Source organism: Schistocerca serialis, chromosome 11 (assembly GCF_023864345.2).
Source record: "Schistocerca serialis cubense isolate TAMUIC-IGC-003099 chromosome 11, iqSchSeri2.2, whole genome shotgun sequence".
Classification (NCBI taxonomy): domain Eukaryota; kingdom Metazoa; phylum Arthropoda; class Insecta; order Orthoptera; family Acrididae; genus Schistocerca; species Schistocerca serialis.
This window is the reverse complement of record NC_064648.1, coordinates 9,243,613-9,266,020: the sequence shown is the minus strand read 5'-3', so window position 1 is coordinate 9,266,020 and position 22,408 is coordinate 9,243,613.

Sequence of the window (22,408 nt, the reverse complement as noted above, 5' to 3'; positions counted from 1 at the left end):
AATAAGAAGGTCAGAGGGATACAGTAAACCTGAAGTGAAGCATCGGAATCTATAACTAGTGTCTCAGGAATGGTTCAAACATAGACAGTAAGAAGAGTCAGTTTTCTTGTACTTAAGTCGGCATTGTGCCTTTTGTATTTAATTCCGATGCAATTCCTGTGTTTCATCGTCAATAAGAAAGTCAGAGGGATACAGTAAACCTTAAGTGAAGCATCGGAATCTATAACTAGTGTGCCATGCATGTCTCAAACATAGACAGTAAGAAGAGTCAGTTTTCTTGTACATAAGTCGGCATTGTGCCCTTTGTATTTAATTCCGATGCCATTTCTGTGTTTCATCGTCAATAAGAAGGTCTGATGGATTCAGTAAACCTGAAGTGAAGCATTGGAATCTATAACTAGTGTCACAGGAATGGTTCAAGGCATAGACAGTGAGAAGAGTCAGTTTTCTTGTACTTAAGTCGGCATTGTGCCTTTTGTATTTAATTCCGAAGCAATTTCTGTGTTTCATCGTCAATAAGAAGCTCATGGGGATACAGTAAACCTGAAGTGAAGCATCGGAATCTATAACTACTGTCACAGGAATGGTTCAAAACATAGACAGTAAGTAGAGTCAGTTTTCTTGTACTTAAATCGGCATTGTGCCTTTTGTATTTAATTCCGATGCAATATCAGTGTTTCATCGTCAATAACAAGGTCAGAGCGATACAGTAAACCAGGAGTGAAGCATCGGAATCTATAACTAGTGTCACAGGAATGGTTCAAAACATAGACAGTAAGAAGAGTCAGTTTTCTTGTACTTAAGTCGGCATTGTGCCTTTTGTATTTAATTCCGATGCAATTTCTGTGTTTCATCGACAATAAGAAGGTCAGAGGGATACAGTAAACCTGCAGTGAAGAATCGGAATCTATAACTAGTGTCACATGAATGGTTCAAAACATAGACAGTAAGAAGAGTCAGTTTTCTTGTACTTAAGTCGGCATTGTGCCTTTTGTATTTATTTCCGATGCAATTTCTGTGGTTCATCGTCAATAAGAAGGTCAGAGGTATACAGTAAACCTGAAGTGAAGCATCGGAATCTATAACTAGTGTCACAGGTATGGTTCAAAACATGGACAGTAAGATGAGTCAGTTTTCTTGTACTTAAGTCGGCATTGTGCCTTTTGTATTTAATTCCGATGCAATTTCTGTGTTTCATCGTCAATAAGAAGGTCATGGGGATACAGTAAACCTGAAGTGAAGCATCGGAATCTATAACTACTGTCACAGGAATGGTTCAAAACATAGACAGTAAGTAGAGTCAGTTTTCTTGTACTTAAATCGGCATTGTGCCTTTTGTATTTAATTCCGATGCAATATCAGTGTTTCATCGTCAATAACAAGGTCAGAGCGATACAGTAAACCAGGAGTGAAGCATCGGAATCTATAACTAGTGTCACAGGAATGGTTCAAAACATAGACAGTAAGAAGAGTCAGTTTTCTTGTACTTATGTCGGCATTGTGCCTTTTGTATTTAATTCCGATGCAATTTCTGTGTTTCATCGTCAATAAGAAGGTCAGAGGGATGCAATAAACCTGAAGTGAAGCATCGGAATCTATAACTAGTGTCACAGGAATGTTTCAATCATAGACAGTAAGAAGAGACAGTTTTCTTGTAGTTAAGTCGGCATTGTGCCTTTTGTATTTAATTCCGATGCAATTTCTTTGTTTCATCGTCAATAAGAAAGTCAGAGGGATACAGTAAACCTGAAGTGAAGCATCGCAATCTATAACTAGTGTCACATGAATGGTTCAAACATAGACAGTAAGAAGAGTCAGTTTTCTTGTACTTAAGTCGGCATTGTGAATTTTTGTATTTAATTCCGAAGCAATTTCTGTGTTTCATCTTCAATAAGAAGGTCCGGGGGATACAGTAAACCTGAAGTGAAGCATCGGAATCTATAACTACTGTCACAGGAATGGTTCAAAAAATAGACAGTAAGAAGAGTCAGATTTCTTGTACTTAAATTGGCATTGTGCCTTTTCTATTTAATTCCGATGCAATTTCTGTGTTTCATCGTCAATAAGAAGGTCAGAGGGATACAGTAAACCTGAAGTGAAGCAGCAGAATCTATAACTAGTGTCACATGAATGGTTCAAAACATAGACAGTAAGAAGGTCAATTTTCTTGTACTTAAGTCGGCATTGTGCTTTTTGTATTTAATCTGATGCAATTTCTGTGTTTCATCGTCAATAAGAAGGTCGGAGGGATACGGTAAACCTGAAGTGAAGCTACGGAATCTATAACTAGTGTAACAGGAATTGTTCAAAACATAGACAGTAAGAAGAGTCAGTTTTCTTGTACTTAAGTCGGCATTGTGCCTTTTGTATTTAATTCCGATGCAATTTCTGTGTTTCATCGTCAATAAGAAGGTCAGAGGGATACAGTAAACCTGCAGTGAAGAATCGGAATCTATAACTAGTGTCACATGAATGGTTCAAAACATAGACAGTAAGAAGAGTCAGTTTTCTTGTTCTTAAGTCGGCATTGTGCCTTTTGTATTTATTTCCGATGCAATTTCTGTGGTTCATCGTCAATAAGAAGGTCAGAGGTATACAGTAAACCTGAAGTGAAGCATCGGAATCTATAACTAGTGTCACAGGTATGGTTCAAAACATGGACAGTAAGATGAGTCAGTTTTCTTGTACTTAAGTCGGCATTGTGATTTTTTGTATTTAATTCCGATGCAATTTCTGTGTTTCATCGTCAATAAGAAAGTCAGAGGGATACAGTAAACCTGAAGTGAAGCATCGAAATCTATAACTAGAGTCACAGGAATGGTTCAAAACTTAGACAGTAAGAAGAGTCCGTTTTCTAATACTTAAGTCGGCATTGTGCCTTTTGTATTTAATTCCGATGCAATTTCTGTGTTTCATCGTCAATAAGAAAGTGAGAGGGATACTGTAAACCTGAAGTGAAGCTTCGGAATCTATTACTAGTGTCACAGGAATGGTTCAAATCATAGACAGTAACAAGAGTCAGTTTTCTTGTACTTAAGTCGGCATTGTGCCTTTTGTATTTAATTCCGATGCAATTTCTGTGTTTCATCGTCAATAAGAAGGTCAGAGGGATGCAGTAAACCTGAAGTGAAGCATCGGAATCTATAACTAATGTCACGGGAATGGTTCAATCATAGACAGTAAGAAGAGTCAGTTTTCTTGTACTTATGTCGGCATTGTGCCTTTTGTATTTAATTCCGATGCAATTTCTGTGTTTCATCGTCAATAAGAAAGTCAGAGGGATACAGTAAACCTGAAGTGAAGCATCGGAATCTATAACTAGTGTCACAGGTATGGTTCAAAGCATAGACAGTTAGAAGAGTCAGTTTTCTTGTACTAAAGTCGGCATTGTGCCTCTTGTATTTAACTCCGATGCAATTTCTGTGTTCATCGTCAATAAGAAGGTCAGAGGGATACAGTAAACCTGAAGTGAAGCATCGGAATCTATAACTAGTGTCTCAGGAATGGTTCAAACATGGACAGTAAGAAGAGTCAGTTTTCTTGTACTTAAGTCGGCATTGTGCCTTTTGTATTTAATTCCGATGCAATTTCTGTGATTCATCGTCAATAAGGAGGTCAAAGGGATACAGTAAACCTGAAGTGAAGCATCGGAATCTATAACTAGTGTCTCAGGAATGGTTCAAACATAGACAGTAAGAAGAGTTAGTTTTCTTGTACTTAAGTCGGCATTGTGCCTTTTGTATTTAATTCCAATGCAATTTCTGTGTTTCATCGTCAATGAGAAGGTCAGAGGGATGCAGTAAACCTGAAGTGATGCATCGGAATCTATAACTAGTATCACGGGAATGGTTCAATCATAGACAGTAAGAAGAGTCAGTTTTCTTGTACTTAAGTCGGCATTGTGCCTTTTGTATTTAATTCCGATGCAATTTCTGTGTTTCATCGTCAATAAGAAAGTCAGAGGGATACAGTAAATCTTAAGTGAAGCATCGGAATCTATAACTAGTGTCACATGAATGTCTCAAACATAGACTGTAAGAAGAGTCAGTTTTCTTGTACATAAGTCGGCATTGTGCCCTTTGTATTTAATTCCGATGCAATTTCTGTGTTTCATCGTCAATAAGAAGGTCTGATGGATACAGTAAACCTGAAGTGAAGCATCGGAATCCATAACTAGTGTCACAGGAATGGTTCAAGTCATAGACAGTGAGAAGAGTCAGTTTTCTTGTACTTAAGTCGGCATTGTGCCTTTTGTATTTAATTCCGAAGCAATTTCTGTGTTTCATCGTCAATAGGAAGGTCAGGGGGATACAGTAAACCTGAAGTGAAGCATCTGAATCTATAACTACTGTCACAGGAATGGTTCAAAACATAGACAGTAAGTAGAGTCAGTTTTCTTGTACTTAAATCGGCATTGGGCCTTTTGTATTTCATTCCGATGCAATATCAGTGTTTCATCGTCAATAACAAGGTCAGAGCGATACAGTAAACCAGGAGTGAAGCATCGGAATCTATAACTAGTGTCACAGGAATGGTTCAAAACATAGACAGTAAGAAGAGTCAGTTTTCTTGTACTTATGTCGGCATTGTGCCTTTTGTATTTAATTCCAATGCAATTTCTGTGTTTCATCGTCAATAAGAAGGTCAGAGGGATGCAGTAAACCTGAAGTGAAGCATCGGAAACTATAACTAGTGTCACAGGAATGTTTCAATCATAGACAGTAAGAAGAGTCAGTTTTCTTGTACTTAAGTCGGCATTGTGCCTTTTGTATTTAATTCCGATGCAATTTCTGTGTTTCATCGTCAATAAGAAAGTCAGAGGGATACAGTAAACCTTAAGTGAAGCATCGGAATCTATAACTAGTGTCACATGAATGACTCAAACATAGACAGTAAGAAGAGTCAGTTTTCTTGTACATAAGTCGGCATTGTGCCCTTTGTATTTAATTCCGATGCCATTTCTGTGTTTCATCGTCAATAAGAAGGTCAGAGGGATACGGTAAACCTGAAGTGAAGCATCGAAATCTACAACTAGTGTTACAGGAATGGCTCAAAGCATAGACAGTAAGAGGAGTCAGTTTTCTTGTACTTGAGTATGCATTGTGCATTTAGTATTTAATTTCGATGCATTTTCTGTGTTTCATCAACAATAAGAAGGTCAGAGGGATACAGAAAACATGAGTGAAGCATCGGAATCTATAACTAGTGTCACAGGAATGGTTCAAAACATAGATTGTAAGAAGGGTCAGTTTTCTTGTAGTTAAGTCGGCATTGTGCCTTTTGTATTTAAATCCGATGCAATTTCAGTGTTTCCTCGTCAGTAAGAAGGTCAGAGGGATATAGTGAACCTGAAGTGAAGCATCGGATCTATAACTAGTGTCACAGGAATGGTTCCAAACATAGACAGTAAGAAGGTCAATTTTCTTGTACTTAAGTCGGCATTGTGCTTTTTGTATTTAATCCCATGCAATTTCTGTGTTTAATCGTCAATAAGAAGGTCGGAGGGATACGGTAAACCTGAAGTGAAGCAACGGAATCTATAACTAGTGTCACATGAATGGTTCATACATAGACAGTAAGAAGAGTCAGTTTTCTTGTACTTAAGTCGGCATTGTGAATTTTTGTAATTAATTCCGAAGCAATTTCTGTGTTTCATCTTCAATAAGAAGGTCCGGGGGATACAGTAAACCTGAAGTGAAGCATCGGAATCTATAACTACTGTCACAGGAATGGTTCAAAAAATAGACAGTAAGAAGAGTCAGATTTCTTGTACTTAAATTGGCATTGTGGCTTTTGTATTTAATTCCGATGCAATATCTGTGTTTCATCGTCAATAAGAAGGTCAGAGGGATACAGTAAACCTGAAGTGAAGCAGCAGAATCTATAACTAGTGTCACATGAATGGTTCAAAACATAGACAGTAAGAAGGTCAATTTTCTTGTACTTAAGTCGGCATTGTGCTTTTTGTATTTAATCTGATGCAATTTCTGTGTTTCATCGTCAATAAGAAGGTCGGAGGGATACGGTAAACCTGAAGTGAAGCAACGGAATCTATAACTAGTGTAACAAGAATTGTTCAAAACATAGACAGTAAGAAGAGTCAGTTTTCTTGTACTTAAGTCGGCATTGTGCCTTTTGTATTTAATTCCGATGCAATTTCTGTGTTTCATCGTCAATAAGAAGGTCAGAGGGATACAGTAAACCTGCAGTGAAGAATCGGAATCTATAACTAGTGTCACATGAATGGTTCAAAACATAGACAGTAAGAAGAGTCAGTTTTCTTGTTCTTAAGTCGGCATTGTGCCTTTTGTATTTAATTCCGATGCAATTTCTGTGGTTCATCGTCAATAAGAAGGTCAGAGGTATACAGTAAACCTGAAGTGAAGCATCGGAATCTATAACTAGTGTCACAGGTATGGTTCAAAACATGGACAGTAAGATGAGTCAGTTTTCTTGTACTTAAGTCGGCATTGTGATTTTTTGTATTTAATTCCGATGCAATTTCTGTGTTTCATCGTCAATAAGAAAGTCAGAGGGATACAGTAAACCTGAAGTGAAGCATCGAAATCTATAACTAGAGTCACAGGAATGGTTCAAAACTTAGACAGTAAGAAGAGTCCGTTTTCTAATACTTAAGTCGGCATTGTGCCTTTTGTATTTAATTCCGATGCAATTTCTGTGTTTCATCGTCAATAAGAAAGTGAGAGGGATACTGTAAACCTGAAGTGAAGCATCGGAATCTATAACTAGTGTCACAGGAATGGTTCAAATCATAGACAGTAACAAGAGTCAGTTTTCTTGTACTTAAGTCGGCATTGTGCCTTTTGTATTTAATTCCGATGCAATTTCTGTGTTTCATCGTCAATAAGAAGGTCAGAGGGATACAGTAAACCTGAAGTGAAGCATCGGAATCTATAACTAGTGTCTCAGGAATGGTTCAAACATGGACAGTAAGAAGAGTCAGTTTTCTTGTACTTAAGTCGGCATTGTGCCTTTTGTATTTAATTCCGATGCAATTTCTGTGATTCATCGTCAATAAGGAGGTCAAAGGGATACAGTAAACCTGAATTGAAGCATCGGAATCTATAACTAGTGTCTCAGGAATGGTTCAAACATAGACAGTAAGAAGAGTTAGTTTTCTTGTACTTAAGTCGGCATTGTGCCTTTTGTATTTAATTCCGATGCAATTTCTGTGTTTCATCGTCAATGAGAAGGTCAGAGGGATGCAGTAAACCTGAAGTGATGCATCGGAATCTATAACTAGTATCACGGGAATGGTTCAATCATAGACAGTAAGAAGAATCAGTTTTCTTGTACTTAAGTCGGCATTGTGCCTTTTGTATTTAATTCCGATGCAATTTTTGTGTTTCATCGTCAATAAGAAGGTCAGAGGGATACAGTAAATCTTAAGTGAAGCATCGGAATCTATAACTAGTGTCACATGAATGTCTCAAACATAGACAGTTAGAAGAGTCAGTTTTCTTGTACATAAGTCGGCATTGTGCCCTTTGTATTTAATTCCGATGCAATTTCTGTGTTTCATCGTCAATAAGAAGGTCTGATGGATACAGTAAACCTGAAGTGAAGCATCGGAATCTATAACTAGTGTCACAGGAATGGTTCAAGTCATAGACAGTGAGAAGAGTCAGTTTTCTTGTACTTAAGTCGGCATTGTGCCTTTTGTATTTAATTCCGAAGCAATTTCTGTGTTTCATCGTCAATAAGAAGGTCAGGGGGATACAGTAAACCTGAAGTGAAGCATCTGAATCTATAACTACTGTCACAGGAATGGTTCAAAACATAGACAATAAGTAGAGTCAGTTTTATTGTACTTAAATCGGCATTGTGCCTTTTGTATTTAATTCCGATGCAATATCAGTGTTTCATCGTCAATAACAAGGTCAGAGCGATACAGTAAACCAGGAGTGAAGCATCGGAATCTATAACTAGTGTCACAGGAATGGTTCAAAACATAGACAGTAAGAAGAGTCAGTTTTCTTGTACTTATGTCGGCATTGTGCCTTTTGTATTTAATTCCAATGCACTTTCTGTGTTTCATCGTCAATAAGAAGGTCAGAGGGATGCAGTAAACCTGAAGTGAAGCATCGGAATCTATAACTAGTGTCACAGGAATGTTTCAATCATAGACAGTAAGAAGAGTCAGTTTTCTTGTACTTAAGTTGGCATTGTGCCTTTTGTATTTCATTCCGATGCAATTTCTGTGTTTCATCGTCAATAAGAAAGTCAGAGGGATACAGTAAACCTTAAGTGAAGCATCGGAATCTATAACTAGTGTCACATGAATGACCCAAACATAGACAGTAAGAAGAGTCAGTTTTCTTGTACATAAGTCGGCATTGTGCCCTTTGTATTTAATTCCGATGCCATTTCTGTGTTTCATCGTCAATAAGAAGGTCAGAGGGATACGGTAAACCTGAAGTGAAGCATCGAAATCTACAACTAGTGTTACAGGAATGGCTCAAAGCATAGACAGTAAGAGGAGTCAGTTTTCTTGTACTTGAGTATGCATTGTGCATTTAGTATTTAATTTCGATGCATTTTCTGTGTTTCATCGTCAATAAGAAGGTCAGAGGGATACAGAAAACATGAGTGAAGCATCGGAATCTATAACTAGTGTCACAGGAATGGTTCAAAACATAGATTGTAAGAAGGGTCAGTTTTCTTGTAGTTAAGTCGGCATTGTGCCTTTTGTATTTAAATCCGATGCAATTTCAGTGTTTCCTCGTCAGTAAGAAGGTCAGAGGGATATAGTGAACCTGAAGGGAAGCATCGGATCTATAACTAGTGTCACAGGAATGGTTCCAAACATAGACAGTAAGAAGGTCAATTTTCTTGTACTTAAGTCGGCATTGTGCTTTTTGTATTTAATCCCATGCAATTTCTGTGTTTAATCGTCAATAAGAAGGTCGGAGGGATACGGTAAACCTGAAGTGAAGCAACGGAATCTATAACTAGTGTAACAGGAATTGTTCAAAACTTAGACAGTAAGAAGAGTCAGTTTTCTTGTACGTAAGTCGGCATTGTGCCTTTTGTATTTAATTCCGATGCAATTTCTGTGTTTCATCGTCAATAAGAAGGTCAGAGGGATACAGTAAACCTGCAGTGAAGAATCGGAATCTCTAAATAGTGTCACATGAATGGTTCAAAACATAGACAGTAAGAAGAGTCAGTTTTCTTGTACTTAAGTCGGCATTGTGCCTTTTGTATTTATTTCCGATGCAATTTCTGTCGTTCATCGTCAATAAGAAGGTCAGAGGTATACAGTAAACCTGAAGTGAAGCATCGAAATCTATAACTAGTGTCACAGGTATGGTTCAAAACATGGACAGTAAGATGAGTCAGTTTTCTTGTACTTAAGTCGGCATTGTGCTTTTTTGTATTTAATTCCGATGCAATTTCTGTGTTTCATCGTCAATAAGAAAGTCAGAGGGATACAGTAAACTTGAAGTGAAGCATCGAAATCTATAACTAGAGTCACAGGAATGGTTCAAAACTTAGACAGTAAGAAGAGTCCGTTTTCTTGTACTTAAGTCGGCATTGTGCCTTTTCTATTTAATTCCGATGCAATTTCTGTGTTTCATCATAATAAGAAACTGAGAGGGATACAGTAAACCTGAAGTGAAGCATCGGAATCTATAACTAGTGTCACAGGAATGGTTCAAGTCATAGACAGTGAGAAGAGTCAGTTTTCTTGTACTTAAGTCGGCATTGTGCCTTTTGTATTTAATTCCGAAGCAATTTCTGTGTTTCATCGTCAATAAGAAGGTCAGGGGGATACAGTAAACCTGAAGTGAAGCATCTGAATCTATAACTACTGTCACAGGAATGGTTCAAAACATAGACAATAAGTAGAGTCAGTTTTATTGTACTTAAATCGGCATTGTGCCTTTTGTATTTAATTCCGATGCAATATCAGTGTTTCATCGTCAATAACAAGGTCAGAGCGATACAGTAAACCAGGAGTGAAGCATCGGAATCTATAACTAGTGTCACAGGAATGGTTCAAAACATAGACAGTAAGAAGAGTCAGTTTTCTTGTACTTATGTCGGCATTGTGCCTTTTGTATTTAATTCCAATGCACTTTCTGTGTTTCATCGTCAATAAGAAGGTCAGAGGGATGCAGTAAACCTGAAGTGAAGCATCGGAATCTATAACTAGTGTCACAGGAATGTTTCAATCATAGACAGTAAGAAGAGTCAGTTTTCTTGTACTTAAGTTGGCATTGTGCCTTTTGTATTTCATTCCGATGCAATTTCTGTGTTTCATCGTCAATAAGAAAGTCAGAGGGATACAGTAAACCTTAAGTGAAGCATCGGAATCTATAACTAGTGTCACATGAATGACCCAAACATAGACAGTAAGAAGAGTCAGTTTTCTTGTACATAAGTCGGCATTGTGCCCTTTGTATTTAATTCCGATGCCATTTCTGTGTTTCATCGTCAATAAGAAGGTCAGAGGGATACGGTAAACCTGAAGTGAAGCATCGAAATCTACAACTAGTGTTACAGGAATGGCTCAAAGCATAGACAGTAAGAGGAGTCAGTTTTCTTGTACTTGAGTATGCATTGTGCATTTAGTATTTAATTTCGATGCATTTTCTGTGTTTCATCGTCAATAAGAAGGTCAGAGGGATACAGAAAACATGAGTGAAGCATCGGAATCTATAACTAGTGTCACAGGAATGGTTCAAAACATAGATTGTAAGAAGGGTCAGTTTTCTTGTAGTTAAGTCGGCATTGTGCCTTTTGTATTTAAATCCGATGCAATTTCAGTGTTTCCTCGTCAGTAAGAAGGTCAGAGGGATATAGTGAACCTGAAGGGAAGCATCGGATCTATAACTAGTGTCACAGGAATGGTTCCAAACATAGACAGTAAGAAGGTCAATTTTCTTGTACTTAAGTCGGCATTGTGCTTTTTGTATTTAATCCCATGCAATTTCTGTGTTTAATCGTCAATAAGAAGGTCGGAGGGATACGGTAAACCTGAAGTGAAGCAACGGAATCTATAACTAGTGTAACAGGAATTGTTCAAAACTTAGACAGTAAGAAGAGTCAGTTTTCTTGTACGTAAGTCGGCATTGTGCCTTTTGTATTTAATTCCGATGCAATTTCTGTGTTTCATCGTCAATAAGAAGGTCAGAGGGATACAGTAAACCTGCAGTGAAGAATCGGAATCTCTAAATAGTGTCACATGAATGGTTCAAAACATAGACAGTAAGAAGAGTCAGTTTTCTTGTACTTAAGTCGGCATTGTGCCTTTTGTATTTATTTCCGATGCAATTTCTGTCGTTCATCGTCAATAAGAAGGTCAGAGGTATACAGTAAACCTGAAGTGAAGCATCGAAATCTATAACTAGTGTCACAGGTATGGTTCAAAACATGGACAGTAAGATGAGTCAGTTTTCTTGTACTTAAGTCGGCATTGTGCTTTTTTGTATTTAATTCCGATGCAATTTCTGTGTTTCATCGTCAATAAGAAAGTCAGAGGGATACAGTAAACTTGAAGTGAAGCATCGAAATCTATAACTAGAGTCACAGGAATGGTTCAAAACTTAGACAGTAAGAAGAGTCCGTTTTCTTGTACTTAAGTCGGCATTGTGCCTTTTCTATTTAATTCCGATGCAATTTCTGTGTTTCATCATAATAAGAAACTGAGAGGGATACAGTAAACCTGAAGTGAAGCATCGGAATCTATAACTAGTGTCACAGGAATGGTTCAAATCATAGACAGTAAGAAGAGTCAGTTTTCTTGTACTTAAGTCGGCATTGTGCCTTTTGTATTTAATTCCGATGCAATTTCTGTGTTTCATCGTCAATAAGAAGGTCAGAGGGATGCAGTAAACCTGAAGTGAAGCATCGGAATCTATAACTAGTGTCACGGGAATGGTTCAATCATAGACAGTAAGAAGAGTCAGTTTTTTGTACTTAAGTCGGCATTGTGCCTTTTGTATTTAATTCCGATGCAATTTCTGTGTTTCATCGTCAATAAGAAAGTCAGAGGGATACAGTAAACCTGAAGTGAAGCATCGGAATCTATAACTAGTGTCACATGAATGTCTCAAACATAGACAGTAAGAAGAGTCAGTTTTCTTGTACTTAAGTCGGCATTGTGCCTTTTGTATTTAATTCCGATGCAATTTCTTTGTTTCATCGTCAATAAGAAAGTCAGAGGGATACAGTAAACCTGAAGTGAAGCATCGCAATCTATAACTAGTGTCACATGAATGGTTCAAACATAGACAGTAAGAAGAGTCAGTTTTCTTGTACTTAAGTCGGCATTGTGAATTTTTGTATTTAATTCCGAAGCAATTTCTGTGTTTCATCTTCAATAAGAAGGTCCGGGGGATACAGTAAACCTGAAGTGAAGCATCGGAATCTATAACTAGTGTCACAGGAATGGTTCAAAAAATAGACAGTAAGAAGAGTCAGATTTCTTGAACTTAAATCGGCGTTGTGCCTTTTGTATTTAATTCCGATGCAATTTCTGTGTTTCATCGTCAATAAGAAGGTCAGAGGGATACAGTAAACCTGAAGTGAAGCAGCAGAATCTATAACTAGTGTCACATGAATGGTTCAAAACATAGACAGTAAGAAGGTCAATTTTCTTGTACTTAAGTCGGCATTGTGCTTTTTGTATATAATCTGATGCAATTTCTGTGTTTCATCGTCAATAAGAAGGTCGGAGGGATACGGTAAACCTGAAGTGAAGCAACGGAATCTATAACTAGTGTAACAGGAATTGTTCAAAACATAGACAGTAAGAAGAGTCAGTTTTCTTGTACTTAAGTCGGCATTGTCCCTTTTGTATTTAATTCCGATGCAATTTCTGTGTTTCATCGTCAATAAGAAGGTCAGAGGGATACAGTAAACCTGCAGTGAAGAATCGGAATCTATAACTAGTGTCACATCAATGGTTCAAAACATAGACAGTAAGAAGAGTCAGTTTTCTTGTTCTTAAGTCGGCATTGTGCCTTTTGTATTTATTTCCGATGCAATTTCTGTGGTTCATCGTCAATAAGAAGGTCAGAGGTATACAGTAAACCTGAAGTGAAGCATCGGAATCTATAACTAGTGTCACAGGTATGGTTCAAAACATGGACAGTAAGATGAGTTAGATTTCTTGTACTTAAGTCGGCATTGTGCCTTTTCTATTTAATTCCGATGCAATTTCTGTGTTTCATCGTCAATAAGAAAGTGAGAGGGATACAGTAAACCTGAAGTGAAGCATCGGAATCTATAACTAGTGTCACAGGAATAGTTCAAATCATAGACAGTAAGAAGAGTCAGTTTTCTTGTACTTAAGTCGGCATTGTGCCTTTTGTATTTAATTCCGATGCAATTTCTATGTTTCATCGTCAATAAGAAGGTCAGAGGGATGCAGTAAACCTGAAGTGAAGCATCGGAATCTATAACTAGTGTCACGGGAATGGTTCAATCATAGACAGTATGAAGAGTCAGTTTTCTTGTACTTAAGTCGGCATTGTGCCTTTTGTATTTAATTCCGATGCAATTTCTGTGTTTCATCGTCAATAAGAAAGTCAGAGGGATACAGTAAACCTGAAGTGAAGCATCGGAATCTATAACTAGTGTCACATGAATGTCTCAAACATAGATAGTAAGAAGAGTCAGTTTTCTTGTACATAAGTCGGAATTGTGCCCTTTGTATTTAATTCCGATGCCATTTCTGTGTTTCATTACAATAAGAAGGTCTGATGGATACAGTAAATCTTAAGTGAAGCATCGGAATCTATAACTAGTGTCTCAGGAATGGTTCAAACATAGACGGTAAGAAGAGTCAGTTTTCTTGTACTTAAGTCGGCATTGTGCCTTTTGTATTTAATTCCGATGCAATTTCTGTCATTCATCGTCAATAAGGAGGTCAGAGGGATACAGTAAACCTGAAGTGAAGCATCGGAATCTATAACTAGTGTCTCAGGAATGGTTCAAACATAGACAGTAAGAAGAGTTAGTTTTCTTGTACTTAAGTCGGCATTGTGCATTTTGTATTTAATTCCGATGCAATTTCTGTGTTTCATCGTCAATGAGAAGGTCAGAGGGATGCAGTAAACCTGAAGTGATGCATCAGAATCTATAACTAGTGTCACGGGAATGGTTCAATCATAGACAGTAAGAAGAGTCAGTTTTCTTGTACTTAAGTCGGCATTGTGCCTTTTGTATTTAATTCCGATGCAATTTCTGTGTTTCATCGTCAATAAGAAAGTCAGAGGGATACAGTAAATCTTAAGTGAAGCATCGGAATCTATAACTAGTGTCACATGAATGTCTCAAACATAGACAGTAAGAAGAGTCAGTTTTCTTGTACATAAGTCGGCATTGTGCCCTTTGTATTTAATTCCGATGCAATTTCTGTGTTTCATCGTCAATAAGAAGGTCTGATGGATACAGTAAACCTGAAGTGAAGCATCGTAATCTATAACTAGTGTCACAGGAATGGTTCAAGTCATAGACAGTGAGAAGAGTCAGTTCTCTTGTACTTAAGTCGGCATTGTGCCTTTTGTATTTAATTCCGAAGCAATTTCTGTGTTTCATCGTCAATAAGAAGGTCAGGGGGATACAGTAAACCTGAAGTGAAGCATCTGAAACTATAACTACTGTCACAATAATGGTTCAAAGCATAGACAGTAAGTAGAGTCAGTTTTCTTGTACTTAAATCGGCATTGTGCCTTTTGTCTTTCATTCCGATGCAATATCAGTGTTTCATCGTCAATAACAAGGTCAGAGGGATACAGTAAACCAGGAGTGAAGCATCGGAATCTATAACTAGTGTCACAGGAATGGTTCAAAACATAGACAGTAAGAAGAGTCAGTTTTCTTGTACTTATGTCGGCATTGTGCCTTTTGTATTTAATTCCAATGCAATTTCTGTGTTTCATCGTCAATAAGAAGGTCAGAGGGATGCAGTAAACCTGAAGTGAAGCATCGGAATCTATAACTAGTGTCACAGGAATGTTAAAATCATAGACAGTAAGAAGAGTCAGTTTTCTTGTACTTAAGTCGGCATTGTGCCTTTTGTATTTAATTCCGATGCAATTTCTGTGTTTCATCGTCAATAAGAAAGTCAGAGGGATACAAAAAACCTTAAGTGAAGCATCGGAGTCTATAACTAGTGTCACATGAATGTCTCAAACATAGACTGTAAGAAGAGTCAGTTTTCTTGTACATAAGTCGGCATTGTGCCCTTTGTATTTAATTCCGATGCCATTTCTGTGTTTCATCGTCAATAAGAAGGTCAGAGGGATACGGTAAACCTGAAGTGAAGCATCGAAATCTACAACTAGTGTCACAGGAATGGCTCAAAGCATAGACAGTAAGAGGAGTCAGTTTTCTTGTACTTAAGTCGGCATTGTGCCTTTTGTATTTAAATCCGATGCAATTTCAGTGTTTCCTCGTCAGTAAGAAGGTCAGAGGGATATAGTGAACCTGAAGTGAAGCATCGGATCTATAACTAGTGTCACAGGAATGGTTCCAAACATAGACAGTAAGAAGGTCAATTTTCTTGTACTTAAGTCGGCATTGTGCTTTTTGTATTTAATCCCATGCAATTTCTGTGTTTAATCGTCAATAAGAAGGTCGGAGGGATACGGTAAACCTGAAGTGAAGCAACGGAATCTATAACTAGTGTAACAGGTATTGTTCAAAACATAGACAGTAAGAAGAGTCAGTTTTCTTGTACGTAAGTCGGCATTGTGCCTTTTGTATTTAATTGCGATGCAATTTCTGTGTTTCATCGTCAATAAGAAGGTCAGAGGGATACAGTAAACCTGCAGTGAAGAATCGGAATCTCTAAATAGTGTCACATGAATGGTTCAAAACATAGACAGTAAGAAGAGTCAGCTTTCTTGTACTTAAGTCGGCATAGTGCCTTTTGTATTTATTTCCGATGCAATTTCTGTGGTTCATCGTCAATAAGAAGGTCAGAGGTATACAGTAAACCTGAAGTGAAGCATCGGAATCTATAACTAGTGTCACAGGAATGGTTCAAATCATAGACAGTAACAAGAGTCAGTTTTCTTGTACTTAAGTCGGCATTGTGCCTTTTGTATTTAATTCCGATGCAATTTCTGTGTTTCATCGTCAATGAGAAGGTCAGAGGGATGCAGTAAACCTGAAGTGAAGAATCGGAATCTCTAAATAGTGTCACATGAATGGTTCAAAACTTAGACAGTAATAAGAGTCCGTTTTCTAATACTTAAGTCGGCATTGTGCCTTTTGTATTTAATTCCGATGCAATTTCTGTGTTTCATCGTCAATAAGAAAATGAGAGGGATACTGTAAACCTGAAGTGAAGCATCGGAATCTATAACTAGTGTCACAGGAATGGTTCAAATCATAGACAGTAACAAGAGTCAGTTTTCTTGTACTTAAGTCGGCATTGCGCCTTTTGTATTTAATTCCAATGCAATTTCTGTGTTTCATCGTCAATAAGAAGGTCAGAGGGATGCAGTAAACCTGAAGTGAAGCATCGGAATCTATAACTAGTGTCACGGGAATGGTTCAATCATAGACAGTAAGAAGAGTCAGTTTTCTTGTACTTATGTCGGCATTGTGCCTTTTGTATTTAATTCCGATGCAATTTCTGTGTTTCATCGTCAATAAGAAAGTCAGAGGGATACAGTAAACCTGAAGTGAAGCATCGGAATCTATAACTAGTGTCACAGGTATGGTTCAAAACATAGACAGTTAGAAGAGTCAGTTTTCTTGTACTAAAGTCGGCATTGTGCCTTTTGTATTTAACTCCGATGCAATTTCTGTGTTTCATCGTCAATAAGAAGGTCAGAGGGATACAGTAAACCTTAAGTGAAGCATCGGAATCTACAACTAGTGTCTCAGGAATGGTTCAAACATGGACAGTAAGAAGAGTCAGTTTTCTTGTACTTAAGTCGGCATTGTGCCTTTTGTATTTAATTCCGATGCAATTTCTGTGATTCATCGTCAATAAGGAGGTCAAAGGGATACAGTAAACCTGAAGTGAAGCATCGGAATCTATAACTAGTGTCACAGGAATGGTTCAAATCATAGACAGTAACAAGAGTCAGTTTTCTTGTACGTAAGTCGGCATTGTGCCTTTTGTATTTAATTCCGATGCAATTTCTGTGGTTCATCGTCAATAAGAAGGTCAGAGGTATACAGTAAACCTGAAGTGAAGCATCGGAATCTATAACTAGTGTCACAGGAATGGTTCAAATCATAGACAGTAACAAGAGTCAGTTTTCTTGTACGTAAGTCGGCATTGTGCCTTTTGTATTAAATTCCGATGCAATTTCTGTGTTTCATCGTCAATAAGAATGTCAGAGGGATACAGTAAACCTGCAGTGAAGAATCGGAATCTCTAAATAGTGTCACATGAATGGTTCAAATCATAGACAGTAAGAAGAGTCAGCTTTCTTGTACTTAAGTCGGCATTGTGCCTTTTGTATTTAATTCCGATGCAATTTCTGTGTTTCATCGTCAATAAGAAAGTCAGAGGGATACAGTAAACCTGAAGTGAAGCATCGGAATCTATAACTAGTGTCACATGAATGTCTCAAACATAGACAGTAAGAAGAGTCAGTTTTCTTGTACTTAAGTCGGCATTGTGCATTTTGTATTTAATTCCGATGCAATTTCTTTGTTTCATCGTCAATAAGAAAGTCAGAGGGATACAGTAAACCTGAAGTGAAGCATCGCTATCTATAACTAGTGTCACATGAATGGTTCAAACATAGACAGTAAGAAGAGTCAGTTTTCTTGTACTTAAGTCGGCATTGTGCCTTTTGTATTTAATTCCGATGCAATTTCTGTGATTTATCGTCAATAAGAAGGTCAGAGGGATGCAGTAAACCTGAAGTGAAGCATCGGAATCTATAACTAGTGTCACGGGAATGGTTCAATCATAGACAGTAAGAAGAGTCAGTTTTCTTGTACTTATGTCGGCATTGTGCCTTTTGTATTTAATTCCGATGCAATTTCTGTGTTTCATCGTCAATAAGAAAGTCAGAGGGTTACAGTAAACCTGAAGTGAAGCATCGGAATCTATAACTAGTGTCACAGGTATGGTTCAAAACATAGACAGTTAGAAGAGTCAGTTTTCTTGTACTAAAGTCGGCATTGTGCCTTTTGTATTTAACTCCGATGTAATTTCTGTGTTTCATCGTCAATAAGAAGGTCACAGGGATACAGTAAACCTGAAGTGAAGCATCGGAATCTATAACTAGTGTCTCAGGAATGGTTCAAACATGGACAGTAAGAAGAGTCAGTTTTCTTGTACTTAAGTCGGCATTGTGCCTTTTGTATTTAATTCCGATGCAATTTCTGTGATTCATCGTCAATAAGGAGGTCAAAGGGATACAGTAAACCTGAAGTGAAGCATCGGAATCTATAACTAGTGTCTCAGGAATGGTTCAAACATAGACAGTAAGAAGAGTTAGTATTCTTGTACTTAAGTCGGCATTGTGCCTTTTGTATTTAATTCCGATGCAATTTCTGTGTTTCATCGTCAATGAGAAGGTCAGAGGGATGCAGTAAACCTGAAGTGATACATCGGAATCTATAACTAGTATCACGGGAATGGTTCAATCATAGACAGTAAGAAGAGTCAGTTTTCTTGTACTTAAGTCGGCATTGTGCCTTTTGTATTTAATTCCGATGCAATTTCTGTGTTTCATCGTCAATAAGAAAGTCAGAGGGATACAGTAAATCTTAAGTGAAGCATCGGAATCTATAACTAGTGTCACATGAATGTCTCAAACGTAGACAGTAAGAAGAGTCAGTTTTCTTGTACATAAGTCGGCATTGTGCCCTTTGTATTTAATTCCGATGCAATTTCTGTGTTTCATCGTCAATAAGAAGGTCTGATGGATACAGTAAACCTGAAGTGAAGCATCGGAATCTATAACTAGTGTCACAGGAATGGTTCAAGTCATAGACAGTGAGAAGAGTCAGTTTTCTTGTACTTAAGTCGGCATTGTGCCTTTTGTATTTAATTCCGAAGCAATTTCTGTGTTTCATCGTCAATAAGAAGGTCAGGGGGATACAGTAAACCTGAAGTGAAGCATCTGAATCTATAACTACTGTCACAGGAATGGTTCAAAACATAGACAGTAAGTAGAGTCAGTTTTCTTGTACTTAAATCGGCATTGTGCCTTTTGTATTTAATTCCGATGCAATATCAGTGTTTCATCGTCAATAACAATGTCAGAGCGATACAGTAAACCAGGAGTGAAGCATCGGAATCTATAACTAGTGTCACAGGAATGGTTCAAAACATAGACAGTAAGAAGAGTCAGTTTTCTTGTACTTATGTCGGCATTGTGCTTTTTGTATTTAATTCCAATGCAATTTCTGTGTTTCATCGTCAATAAGAAGGTCAGAGGGATGCAGTAAACCTGAAGTGAAGCATCGGAATCTATAACTAGTGTCACAGGAATGTTTCAATCATAGACAGTAAGAAGAGTCAGTTTTCTTGTACTTAAGTCGGCATTGTGCCTTTTGTATTTAATTCCGATGCAATTTCTGTGTTTCATCGTCAATAAGAAAGTCAGAGGGATACAGTAAACCTTAAGTGAAGCATCGGAATCTATAACTAGTGTCACATGAATGACTCAAACATAGACAGTAAGAAGAGTCAGTTTTCTTGTACATAAGTCGGCATTGTGCCCTTTGTATTTAATTCCGATGCCATTTCTGTGTTTCATCGTCAATAAGAAGGTCAGAGGGATACGGTAAACCTGAAGTGAAGCATCGAAATCTACAACTAGTGTTACAGGAATGGCTCAAAGCATAGACAGTAAGAGGAGTCAGTTTTCTTGTACTTGAGTATGCATTGTGCATTTAGTATTTAATTTCGATGCATTTTCTGTGTTTCATCGTCAATAAGAAGGTCAGAGGGATACAGTAGACCTGGAGTAATGCATCGGAATCTATATCTAGTGTCACATGAATGGTCCAAATCATAGACAGTAAGAAGAGTCAGTTTTCTTGTACTTAAGTTGGCATTGTGCCTTTGTATTAAATTCCGATGCAATCTCTGTGTTTCATCGTCAATAAGAAGGTCAGAGGGATACAGAAAACATGAGTGAAGCATCGGAATCTATAACTAGTGTCACAGGAATGGTTCAAAACATAGATTGTAAGAAGGGTCAGTTTTCTTGTAGTTAAGTCGGCATTGTGCCTTTTGTATTTAAATCCGATGCAATTTCAGTGTTTCCTCGTCAGTAAGAAGGTCAGAGGGATATAGTGAACCTGAAGTGAAGCATCGGATCTATAACTAGTGTCACAGGAATGGTTCCAAACATAGACAGTAAGAAGGTCAATTTTCTTGTACTTAAGTCGGCATTGTGCTTTTTGTATTTAATCCCATGCAATTTCTGTGTTTAATCGTCAATAAGAAGGTCGGAGGGATACGGTAAACCTGAAGTGAAGCATCGAAATCTATAACTAGAGTCACAGGAATGGTTCAAAACTTAGACAGTAAGAAGAGTCCGTTTTCTTGTACTTAAGTCGGCATTGTGCCTTTTGTATTTAATTCCGATGCAATTTCTGTGTTTCATCGTCAATAAGAAGGTCAGAGGGATACAGTAAACCTGCAGTGAAGAATCGGAATCTCTAAATAGTGTCACATGAATGGTTCAAAACATAGACAGTAAGAAGAGTCAGTTTTCTTGTACTTAAGTCGGCATTGTGCCTTTTGTATTTATTTCCGATGCAATTTCTGTGGTTCATCGTCAATAAGAAGGTCAGAGGTATACAGTAAACCTGAAGTGAAGCATCGGAATCTATAACTAGTGTCTCAGGAATGGTTCAAACATGGACAGTAAGAAGAGTCAGTTTTCTTGTACTTAAGTCGGCATTGTGCCTTTTGTATTTAATTCCGATGCAATTTCTGTGATTCATCGTCAATAAGGAGGTCAAAGGGATACAGTAAACCTGAAGTGAAGCATCGGAATCTATAACTAGTGTCTCAGGAATGGTTCAAACATAGACAGTAAGAAGAGTTAGTATTCTTGTACTTAAGTCGGCATTGTGCCTTTTGTATTTAATTCCGATGCAATTTCTGTGTTTCATCGTCAATGAGAAGGTCAGAGGGATGCAGTAAACCTGAAGTGATACATCGGAATCTATAACTAGTATCACGGGAATGGTTCAATCATAGACAGTAAGAAGAGTCAGTTTTCTTGTACTTAAGTCGGCATTGTGCCTTTTGTATTTAATTCCGATGCAATTTCTGTGTTTCATCGTCAATAAGAAAGTCAGAGGGATACAGTAAATCTTAAGTGAAGCATCGGAATCTATAACTAGTGTCACATGAATGTCTCAAACGTAGACAGTAAGAAGAGTCAGTTTTCTTGTACATAAGTCGGCATTGTGCCCTTTGTATTTGATTCCGATGCAATTTCTGTGTTTCATCGTCAATAAGAAGGTCTGATGGATACAGTAAACCTGAAGTGAAGCATCGGAATCTATAACTAGTGTCACAGGAATGGTTCAAGTCATAGACAGTGAGAAGAGTCAGTTTTCTTGTACTTAAGTCGGCATTGTGCCTTTTGTATTTAATTCCGAAGCAATTTCTGTGTTTCATCGTCAATAAGAAGGTCAGGGGGATACAGTAAACCTGAAGTGAAGCATCTGAATTTATAACTACTGTCACAGGAATGGTTCAAAACATAGACAGTAAGTAGAGTCAGTTTTCTTGTACTTAAATCGGCATTGTGCCTTTTGTATTTAATTCCGATGCAATATCAGTGTTTCATCGTCAATAACAATGTCAGAGCGATACAGTAAACCAGGAGTGAAGCATCGGAATCTATAACTAGTGTCACAGGAATGGTTCAAAACATAGACAGTAAGAAGAGTCAGTTTTCTTGTACTTATGTCGGCATTGTGCTTTTTGTATTTAATTCCAATGCAATTTCTGTGTTTCATCGTCAATAAGAAGGTCAGAGGGATGCAGTAAACCTGAAGTGAAGCATCGGAATCTATAACTAGTGTCACAGGAATGTTTCAATCATAGACAGTAAGAAGAGTCAGTTTTCTTGTACTTAAGTCGGCATTGTGCCTTTTGTATTTAATTCCGATGCAATTTCTGTGTTTCATCGTCAATAAGAAAGTCAGAGGGATACAGTAAACCTTAAGTGAAGCATCGGAATCTATAACTAGTGTCACATGAATGACTCAAACATAGACAGTAAGAAGAGTCAGTTTTCTTGTACATAAGTCGGCATTGTGCCCTTTGTATTTAATTCCGATGCCATTTCTGTGTTTCATCGTCAATAAGAAGGTCAGAGGGATACGGTAAACCTGAAGTGAAGCATCGAAATCTACAACTAGTGTTACAGGAATGGCTCAAAGCATAGACAGTAAGAGGAGTCAGTTTTCTTGTACTTGAGTA